This window comes from Onychomys torridus, chromosome 16 (genome assembly GCF_903995425.1).
Source record: "Onychomys torridus chromosome 16, mOncTor1.1, whole genome shotgun sequence".
In the NCBI taxonomy this organism is placed as follows: domain Eukaryota; kingdom Metazoa; phylum Chordata; class Mammalia; order Rodentia; family Cricetidae; genus Onychomys; species Onychomys torridus.
Genome location: NC_050458.1, coordinates 41728092 through 41738867, shown reverse-complemented (window position 1 = coordinate 41738867; position 10776 = coordinate 41728092).

Below are 10776 nucleotides of genomic sequence, written 5' to 3'. Positions count from 1 at the left end.
ACCGGCGGGGTAGAGTGGAGCGGCCACGCCCCCAAGGCGTGCAGGCCTCTGCCTCGCCGCAGCGGCCCCTTGAGGTCGCCCGCGGCATAGCCTCGTGGGAGAGTCCGGTTTCGTGCTCCCAAGGAGGCACCTTCCCGATTTTGTTTGGATGGTTGGGCTTTTTTTTTTTTTTTTTTTTTTTAGTTTTTCGACACAGGGTTTCTCTGTGTAGCTTTGCGCTGCGTCTTTCCTGGATCTCGCTCTGTAGACCAGGCTGACCTCGAACTCACAGAGATCCACCTGCCTCTGCCTCCCGAGTGCTGGGATTTCAGGCGTGTGCCACCCTCGCCAGGCTAACTCTTTATCCTAGGCTGGCCTAGCTAGAACTCGTGGTAGTCTTTCTGCTTCAGCTTCCCAAGTGCTGATTTGACAGATGCCAGCCACTATGCCCATTTGACAAGCTAACACTTCGAATTTTCCTGACCAGTTCTGTCAAAATCACCTGTGGCCACATGAATGGTAGATAAGCACTCTCCCACTAAGCTATGTTTCCAGCCAGAGGTAGCTTTTATGTTTGTTTGTTTGTTTGTTTGTTTGTTTTAAGATTTACTTCTTTTCATGGATGGAGATTTAGCTCAGTGGTCGCGATTACCTACCAAACGCAAGGCCATGGGTTTGGTCCTCAGCGCTGAGAGAAAAAAAAATACATGTATTTTTATGCGTATGCATGTTTTTTGCCCGTATACTTGGGTCTGGGGTGCAGTACCTGTAAAAGACCAGAGGAGGGTGTCAGATCTTCTGGAACTGAGGTTACAGGTGGGTGAGCGCTACCCTGTGGGGGCTGAAAGGAGCAAGACGCTTAGTCGCTGAGCCATCTCTCCAGGCCCAAGGGGCGAGTCTTCCACGAGTTTTTTGTCTGTTTGTTTATTATATTTGGATGTTAGGGAGCAGTTTTCAAGAGTCGGTTGTTTGGTTTCGTTTGTTTGTTTTGTTTTCCACAACAGGGTTTCCCTGTAGCCCCGGCTGTCCTGGGCTGTCAATGAATTCACAGAGATCCCGATGCCTCTGTCTCTGTGCTGGGTCTAAAGGCTTGTGCCACCACTGCCTGGCACAGTCGGTTCTTGCTCTCCACCTTCCAGCCAGCCATACGGGCAATTCTCCTGCCTCGCCTGCCTGTCACATCCGTGCTTTTTGCACGGTTCTAGGTACTTGGCTTCCTAGAGAGCAGTTTCATCCCAGACCAACTCCCTAGACCCTTGATTTGGCTCTTTAATTTTGCCAGGCTCACTTTCCTGCCTGGAAAATGGCAGTGTAACTCAAAGCTGACACTTGGACATTTTCACTACAGCTCTCTGTACTCACTGGCACAGACTGCACCCTCACAGTTGACAGCACCCTCCAGAGCCACCTGCTGAGCCAGCCACATAGAGAGCCAGTGACACTTTAGCTTTCTTGCCCACCATGCCAGTTAGAGTCCAGGATCTTGTGTCCCCTACTCTTTTTCCCCCCAATTTATTTATTTATTATGTATACAGAAGAGGGCGCCAGATCTCATTACAGATGGTTGTGAGCCACCGTGTGGTTGCTGGGAGTTGAACTCAGGACCTCTGGAAGAGCAGTCTTAACCTCTGAGCCATCTCTCCAGCCCAATGTCCCCTACTCTTCACTCTCCACGATACCCTTCTGCAATACTCTTCTGGAGGGACCCTGTACCACCTGGCTCCCCAGAACTCCCCCAGCAGTTCCTGCCTTCCTGGCCGCAGACATCCCTCTCAACAGCTGCCCCTTGGCCCAAGAGGCCATCCTGTGTTGACCACTGTGTTCTTTGAGACCTCACTGAGCTACCTCCTTTTTTTTTTTCCATACTTGCCAGATCTGGGAAGCTGCCTTCTGGTTGGCTCTGGAAGCAGTGTGTCATGCCTTCAATCCCAAACTGGGTTTGAAGTGTCTGTCAGGAGGCAGAGTATCAGATATGAGGTGGGTACAAAAGTTCTTGAGCCGGAGAATCCAGGGCAGTGGCACCCATTTCAGGGTGGTCTCTTTCTGGAGCTGCTCCTTGCCAGACCTAGGAAGTATTTGTTGTAGCTGAGTTGTCTGGGAGTAATTGGGGCGCAATGTGTCAGGGACAAAAAGGATGCAAGTGCACAAACCCCAAGACTATAAGGAAGAAATGGGTGTTCTGAGACCAAGCTACTCATATAATAGATGGGAGAGGTAGGTGGAGCGGGAAGAGAAGCAATTGGATCCAGATATACGGTTGGAAGCAGGTCAAAGTCCTCAGCCCTATGAGATCACACCTGAACCATGACAGGTCAGCTAGTGGCCTGGGAGTTGGTGGTAGTTTAAATATAATTGGCCCCCATAAGCTGATAGGGATTGGCACTGTTAGGAGGTGTGGCTTTGTTGGAGTGGGTGTGGTCTTGTTGGAGGAAATGTGTCACTGTAAGGGTGGACTTTGAGGTCACGTACACTCAAGCTATGCTCAGTGTAGACACAAAGATGTAGAATTCAAAAAAAAAAAAAAAAAAAGATGTAGAACTTTCAGCTCCTCTAGCATGTGTCTGCCTGCACGCTACCATGTCCTGCCATGATGATAATGGACTAAACCTCTGAACTGTAAGCCACCCCACTTAAATGACTTCTTTATTAGTCTTGCCGTGGCTATAGAGCCTCTTCAGGACAATAGAAACCCTAACTAAGACAGAAACCTACCTGAGAGCTAACAGGGACCTGTTGGAATGTCTTGGGGCCCAAAGTAGTTCCTGAGAACTCCAGGACACCCATTTAACCCAAACTATTGCAAACATTATGGGGTGCAGTCTCTGCCAACAGCCTGTGCCTGAGCATCTGCATCAGACTCCCCACACTTCATATTGTGTATTTTGGGTGCCATGTGTCAGGATATACATAAAGTCCCTCAGCTATACTGGGACTCCGAGACTGGGAAGTCTCAAACCAGTATAACCTCACAGTGCAAGTGCGGGCCGTAAAACTAAAAGCCAAGCTTGGGCCTGGGTTGACAGGGAAGTAGAGAAGTGACCCCATGGTAGAGACATCGAGAGTGGGCAGAGGGTGTTTGCAGATAAAATTGGTACTATGAAGAGAAAAAGTAGGGGGCCAGGCTACCACGGGCACCAGCTGGGACAGCAGGTAGGAAGGGGTAGTGCAAACCCACCTGAAGGTGCTTGAACCTGTGTGGAGGCACCCATGCGGCCATGTCCAGCCGTCTGCTCAGGAAGGCCAAGTACAGTTAAAAGGGCTGAGCTCTGTGCTCTGAGACAAGACTAAGCTTTGGAATGATTAACTGCCTCGATTTCCACTCCTGAGGTAATCTGCTGCCCAGAGATGAGAGACACACCTTATCTCTAGGCTGTTTATCTGATACCTTCACAGTGATAAAGTGCACACTAAATTATTACTTCCTGTTTGTGCTTATTGGCGGCTGTGATGACAGGCAACATGACCTCTGACCTCTGGCATTCAGGCTAAAGATTGGCCACAAATGAGAGGAGATAAAATTGAGCCATCAGAATGACATACACAGGTCCAAAGGCTAAAAGAAGAACATGCTAAGAGTCTAACAGGGACAACCCAGAGATCCAGTTCCAAAGCCCTTCACCAAAAACAGTGGCGGAGTCTGACATAGTTTGAATTATCTTTGTAGATCATATAAAGCACATAGATGTGCTATTAGCCGAATTATATTAAAAAAAATACACATAGCACTTAACCTTGATCAACCGACATCTTTTATTCCCGTAGATGGAATGAAAATGGAAATTAGATGATTATACCAGTGGAAAACATTTCTGGTCAGGAAATAACATGAATAAATTGGCATAATAATCAAAGGCTGTTTGTCTTGAGTATAAAAGACAGAAACAAAAAGCTGGGCAGAATCAAGGACATACAATAAACATGGCCTTAAAAATCATGTGTGCCCACCATGTCTGGGTCTGGTACCTATAGAAACCAGGAAAAGATACCTGGTGTCTGGAACGGCATTACAGAGAGTTGTAAGTCACAACATGGGTGCTGGGAACAGAACCGGGATCCTCTGGGAGAGTAGTCAGTCTTCTTAGCCACTTAACCATCTCCCCCATCCCAAGAAATGGCTCTGTGTGTGTGTGTGTGTGTGTAGCTCTGGCTGTCTTGAAACTCACTCTGTAGATTAAGTTGTCCTCGAACTCAGAAATCCATCTGCCTCTGCCTCTGAGCGCTGGGATTAAAGGTGTGTGCCGCCCTCACTGCCCGGCCTTGAGGGTTTTCTTCCCAAGTGTACCCAGGCTTTGATCCTGTGGATGACAAACATATGGTACGGGGAAAGCGCCTTCCAGAAAGAATTCACTGCTATCCCTGAACTCCCTCTCCCATATCCATATTTATCTATCTTTCTTTCTTTCTTTTGAGCAGAGTCTCACTGTGTCATGTTGGCGTGTGTCTAATAGATAAGTCTGTGGGTCTGGTGTTCCTGACGTGATCTGAATACACTCATGTACCACTGTAGTCTTCATTAGTATTGATAATCTTTCTACCAGCCTGTACTTTCTGTTTTCCTGCCTAGCTTCAAACTCACTATGTAGACCCAGCTGGCCTTGAACTTATAAACATCCTCCTACCTCTGGATCTGTCTCCTCAGTGCTGGGATTAAAGGCACCCTACATCATACTTGGCCCCACCCTATATATTTTAGTTAACACCCATCCCACAGTTGAAAAGGATTATCTTGTTTTTTTCTATGCCTAGGCATATTCTTTGATAATTTGTTGTGATTTATTAGTTATGGAGGCTTAAAGCTTGGTCTTTGCCATATACCAGACACAATGAATACAGCAAAGGGTACCCAGGAGGCCCCTGAGGGCTTAGACTGGGAACTTAATAAGGGATTGCAGGCTGGAGAGATGGATCAGAGGTTAAGAGCACCAACTGCTTGCTCTTCAAGAGGTCCTGAGTTCAATTCCCAGCAACCACATGGTGGCTCACAACCATCTGTAATGAGATCTGGCGCCCTCTTCTGTATACATAATAAGTAAATCTAAAAAAAAAAAAAAAAATCTTAAAAAAAAAGAAATAAGGGATTGCTCCTACAGGTTCTAGGGAGGACTGTTGGGAATATTGTCCTCCAGGTAGGCGGAGTCTTTTTGTTTGTTTTGTTTTTTTTGTTTTTGTTTTTCGTTGTTTTTTGTTTGTTTGTTTTTTTCGAGACAGGGTTTCTCTGTGTAGCTTTGGAGCCTGTCCTGGATCTCACTTTGTAGACCAGGCTGGCCTTGAACTCACAGAGATCCGCCTGCCTCTGCCTCCCGAGTGCTGGGATTTAACTTGTTATTGTATGTGTGTGAGTATCTGGGTGGGTACTTGAGCCGTGGTGTGTGTGTGGAGTCGGTGTCCTCCTTCCACCTTTACGTGGTTCCAGGGATCCCACTGGGGCGGCCAGGCTTCAGTAACAGTTGTTTTTTATTACCCACTGAGCCCTCTCACCAGCTTCCTGGAAAAGCTCTTTAATGGATAACTTTGGGATCTGATTAGCACCCTTATCTTTCCAGGGAATTGAGGTCTGTAGGGATCAGGGAATGCCCTACTCCAAGGTAGTCCATATCATGTAAAGCAGTGGTTTTTCAGACCGTGTTGCCCCAAGAGACTCCATTTTATAAGCAGCGTTTGACTCCACTTTGGGGATGGAGTCATGACCAACCACACTGCCATCTCATCCTCCAGTTCACCTGTGTGCACCCTCGGTCTGCTGTCCATCTGAAGAACTAGGAGTCAAAGAGACTGCCTGATAGGCTGATGGGTAGGGAGGTGACCTGGGTGACAGGTAATAAATAACTACACAGTTGGTAATAAAGGTGGCAACCTTCCAAGATGGATGGCTTCTTCCTCCCTCTTCAGACCCAGACAAAAGCCTGACAGCTTAAAACAAAGCCCTCTCCCGCTTTTTCTCCTGCCTGTAGGGCCTAACACTAATGGACTGGCTTAACAAGTCAGGTTAGGCCAAGATGATTACATAACCGTTGAGAGCCAAACAGCCTTCTGGTCTGTGGAAAGAATTCAGATGACACACACCGAGGACAGCACAGAGGATGGATGAAGTTTTGTACAGGGTAAAATGGACACCCTCGAGGGATAAGAATGAACAATGGCCAAAGGCACCACCTTTGAGGAGAACATCCACACAGGGTGAAACTGGACCATGGCCAAAGGCACCACTCAGAAAAATCACCCTCAGAGGGTGAGAATGGACAACAGCCAGAGACCATTGCACCCAGATACATTTAGATAGGTTTTGTTTTGTTTTGGTTTTGGTTTTGTTTTGAGCTGAGGACCGAACCCAGGGCCTTGTGCTTGCTAGGCAAAGCACTCGACCACTGAGCTAAATCCCCAACCCCAACCTTCTGGTCTTTTTTCAAACTGAAAACCCCAAATTAGGGGAGGAAGATCCTTCCAAGGTTTAAAAAAAACAACCCAGCCCTTAAGGAAAAGCTGGGCTGTGGCTTTTAGTACCCTTGTACTTTGTGGAGTCTTTCTCTCTGCTGATCTGGGGATGATTCCTGGTTGCTGTGTTCACGATTTCTCCACTGCTGCCTGCCATGCTTGAGATTTTCCCGCCATTTATTATTTACTTATTTGTTTGTTTGTTTGTTTAATTTTTTTTTTGAGATAGGGTTTCTCTGTATAGTCCTAGCTGTCCTGGAGCTCGCTCTGTAGACCAGGTTGTCCTTGAACACTTGGAGATCCACCTGCCTCTGCCTCCTGAGTGCTGCGATTAAAGGGGTGCACCACCATACCTCACTTTTCCTTCCTTTTAATTCTTTAACCTTCAGAAAAAGTGAACTGCATCCAGACATGTCATCTGCCCAAACCCAGTCTTGCCCTTCACCTTGAAGGCTTTACCTCACCTCTCACTTGCGTTCAACCCTGACCCTACAGCCTGACGCTAAGGCAGCCAGTAGCCATAGGAGCTTCCCAGCACACTTCAAGGTGTACGTCCTTACGTTATCCTACAATTTCCCCCACAGGCTGGTGCTCCAGAGTTACGATCTTTGCCCTCTCTCGTCTAGCATAGCCCCTGCTCCAGATTACCCATCATCCTATTGGCTCAGGATGCACTTACTAACGAATGTCCTGGGTCTTGAGATCGGCACCTTCATTGATTGTGGGTTCAGTCGTGTCTTGGACTGCCTGTCAATTTTCAACCCTAGGAGCACCTAGAAAAGCAGGTCCCAACTGCCAGCACCAGCAGAGGGTCCTAGGGCCTCCGGCTTATCTGTGATTCTCTGGTGGGTCCAAGTGCACCTCGTGCTGAAAAGACCATAATGATTTCAAGATTTACTTAAGGCTCTTTCCCGTCAGCTGGGATCCAGGGTTGAGTCAGAGGTCAACTGGATTCCTCGTTCTGGAGATACTTTTGGGGCCCTGGCTTGTGGGGGGCATTCCTTTGATTCTTGAGGCTATAAACCCTCCAGTTCCCTTCTTACCACACTGAGGGCAAGGAGTCTTAGGAGCAGGTTAATATTTGGCCTTTTTTCCCCCCTACAGAGTAGTTTATTGACAGACACAGCATTTATCTCTTATTCTGTTTCCTCTGGGAGTAAAGTGGCAGATTTGAAACCATCCCTTAAGGCTACAAGAACTCTTTTCTGCTGTTTTCCTAAGTAAAGTCAGAGGCCAGATTCTCCACCAGGTCACTTTCTGCAGTCCTTTTGTGTTCTCTCTCTGGTACCTTCAGCTTCCTTTTATGCTCTGTTCCTTTTCAAGATCTTTATCACAGAAAACAGAATCTGCTACACTTTTAGTAGGTCATCGGTGGAGTCCTGTGATGCAATGGCCTCTGTATTTTGGATGTCCTGGAACTCCATCTGTAGACTAGACTGGCCTCGAACTCACAGAGAACCCTCTGCCTCTGCCTGAGTGCTGGGATCAAAGGCGTGCACCTTTGGGGAAGAAGCTGTCCCTGCTGTGAGTCAGGCTGCCTGGGGCCACAGAAGGAAGCTGCAGAGTTGAGTCTAGTTGCAGAGGCAAAAGGGCAGAGCCATGGCCAGATGAACAGTCAGGTAGATGGATGGATGGCATAGCCAAAGATGTGAGCAGGACAAGTAGACAGCAGTTCCAATAGGCCACGTCTACAGCAGGAACGGAGCTCATCTGAAGGCCCTGAGACAGGAGGGTTTTTGTTTTGTTTTGTTTTGTTTTTGAGACAGGGTTTCTCTGTGTAGTTTTGCGCCTTTCCTGGAACTCCCTCTGTAGTCCAGGCTGGTCTCGAACTCACAGATATCTGCCTGGCTCTGCCTCCTGAGTGCTGGGGTCAAAGGTGTGCGCCGCCGCCGCCACCCCCCACCCCCTACCCCCTGCAGGAGTTATTATTTTTGCATGCAACAGGTCCCTCACCACAGTGTGTCAAGTGAGGACATGTCTGCTCAGAGCTATGGTGGAGGAGGAGGTTTTTATTGTAACTATGAGAGAGAGTGCAGCCAGAGGCATCTGGGAGAGTCCAGAGAGAAGGGAGAAAGTAGTAGATTGAACATGACAAGCAGACTGAACCAGGCCATGAGAGAGTGAGGGAGGTGAGAGAGGAGGACAAAAGAGAGAGAGCAAGAGAGAGGCCAAGAACTCACAGAGCTTCCCCGGGCGGTGGTGGTGCACGCCTTTGATCCCAGCACTCAGGCAGAGGCAGAGGGTTCTCTGTGAGTTCGAGGCCAGTCTAGTCTACAGATGGAGTTCCAGGACATCCAAAAGCTACGTAGAGAAACCCTGTCTGGAAAAAACAAAACAAACAACAGAAAGGAACACACACAGCTGGGATGGCAGGGTTGTATAGAAATGAGAAGCTGAATGAAGGAAAGCCCCTGGGCTGGAGAAATTTAGGGGAGGAGGAGGGGTGAGAAGAACTGAGAGGAGCCACAGACACCGAATGAGCCAGCATGTGCTTTAGTATGCCTATAGGCACCACAGATAGCCATTTTGAGACAGGATTTTATTTTGTAGCCCTGGATGTCCTGGAACTCACTCTATAGGCCAGGCTGGCCTTGAACTCAGAGATCCACCTGCCTCTGCCTCCCAAGTGCTAGGATTAAAGGCGTGTGCCACTGCTGCCTAGCAATATAAAATAATATTACATATCCTCCACCCTTTTGGAAAAGACAGCTTAGCGTGGTTAGTGTGGGATTAACAGGAGACAAATACAAGTCCAGCAAGAGTAAACGATCTATGTAAGCCCCCAAATAAAAAAATCAGAGAGATTTTGTAGCACAGTGCAGACATGGTGAACACTGAGGGAAGATGTGAGCAGAAGTCTCACAGCCTCAACCGGAGAGGAGTCCACACCTAGTGATGAAGATGAAGGAAACCAAACCCAGCCAGGCAGAAGCACCAAAAGGTGCTCCTGGGACCTTTCTCTGGTCTCCACTGGGCTCACCACTCCTGTCATGTCTGTGGAAAGAATTCAGATGACACACACCGAGGACAGCACAGAGGATGGATAAAGTTTTGTACAGGGTAAAATGGGCACCCTCGAGGGATAAGAATGAACAACAGTCAAAGGCACCAGCGTTGAGAACATCCACACAGGGTGAAACTGGACCATGGCCAAAGGCACCACTCAGAAAAATCACCCTCAGAGGGTGAGAATGGACAACAGCCAGAGACCATTGCACTCAGATACATTTAGATAGGCTGTTTTTTGTTTTTTTGTTTGTTTGTTTGTTTCTTTTTTGGTTTGTTGGTTTGTTTGGTTTTTGGTTTTTAGAGACAGGGTTTCCATGTGTAGCTTTGCGTCTTTCCTGGAACTCACTTGGTAGCCCAAGCTGGCCTCGAACTCACAGAGATCCACCTGCCTCTGCCTCCCGAGTACTGGGATTAAAGGCGTGTGCCACTGTCTGGCTCTTTTTTGATTTTTTGAGATAGGGTTTCTCTGTGTAACAGTGGTACTTGTCCTGGATCTTGTTTTGTAGACCAGGCTGGCCTTGAACTCACTGAGATCTACCTGCCTCTGCCTCCCAAGTGCAAGGATTAAAGGAGTGTGCCACTACTGCCTGGCTAGATAGGGTTTTTTTTTAACTACTTAAAGTTTCCAGAACTTTCCTAAGGAGCACTTTCTACCCAGGTGACTTTGGATGAACTCTTAAGGAAAGACACAATGGTCTGTCCTGTTCTTTATCAGGAAGCCTCTGGCCAGAGAGTAATCTTATCTTTCAGGAGGTTTAGAATGTCACATCTCCACTCAGATCCCACAGCCTCAGTGCCTGGCTTTACAGGCTGTTAATTATGAGGGAGGTGGTGTATCCTCAACTTTTAAGCCTGTTAGTACCCAAATGCCCACCTAACGCTACGCTGTTCTAGATAAACAGTACATGCTCTGGACTGACTGTGGGGAACCCTGTGACCTTATAGTACCCTTCCACCCTCAGTGAGTTAGGGTGTTATTTTATTTTTTTGAGCTAAGGATTGAACCCAGGGCCTTGCGCTTGCTAGGCAAGCACTCTACCACTGAGCTAAATCCCCAACCCAGGGTGTTATTTTTTAGTTGGACCAAAGAAAATCTTCCCCAGGGAGCTGGCAAGATGGCTCAATACACTTGCCGTCAAGCCTGATGACCTCAGTTCCTGGGACCCACATGCTAGAAGGAGAGAACAGGCTCCTATAAGTCTCTTACCCACATATGTGCATTCACACACACGTGCACATTCTCTCACACACAAGATAAGTAAATAAATATAATAAAAATACCATGTCCGGGTGGTGGTGGTGCACACTTTTAATCCCAGCATTAGAGAGGCAGAGGCAGGCAGATCTGTGAGTTCA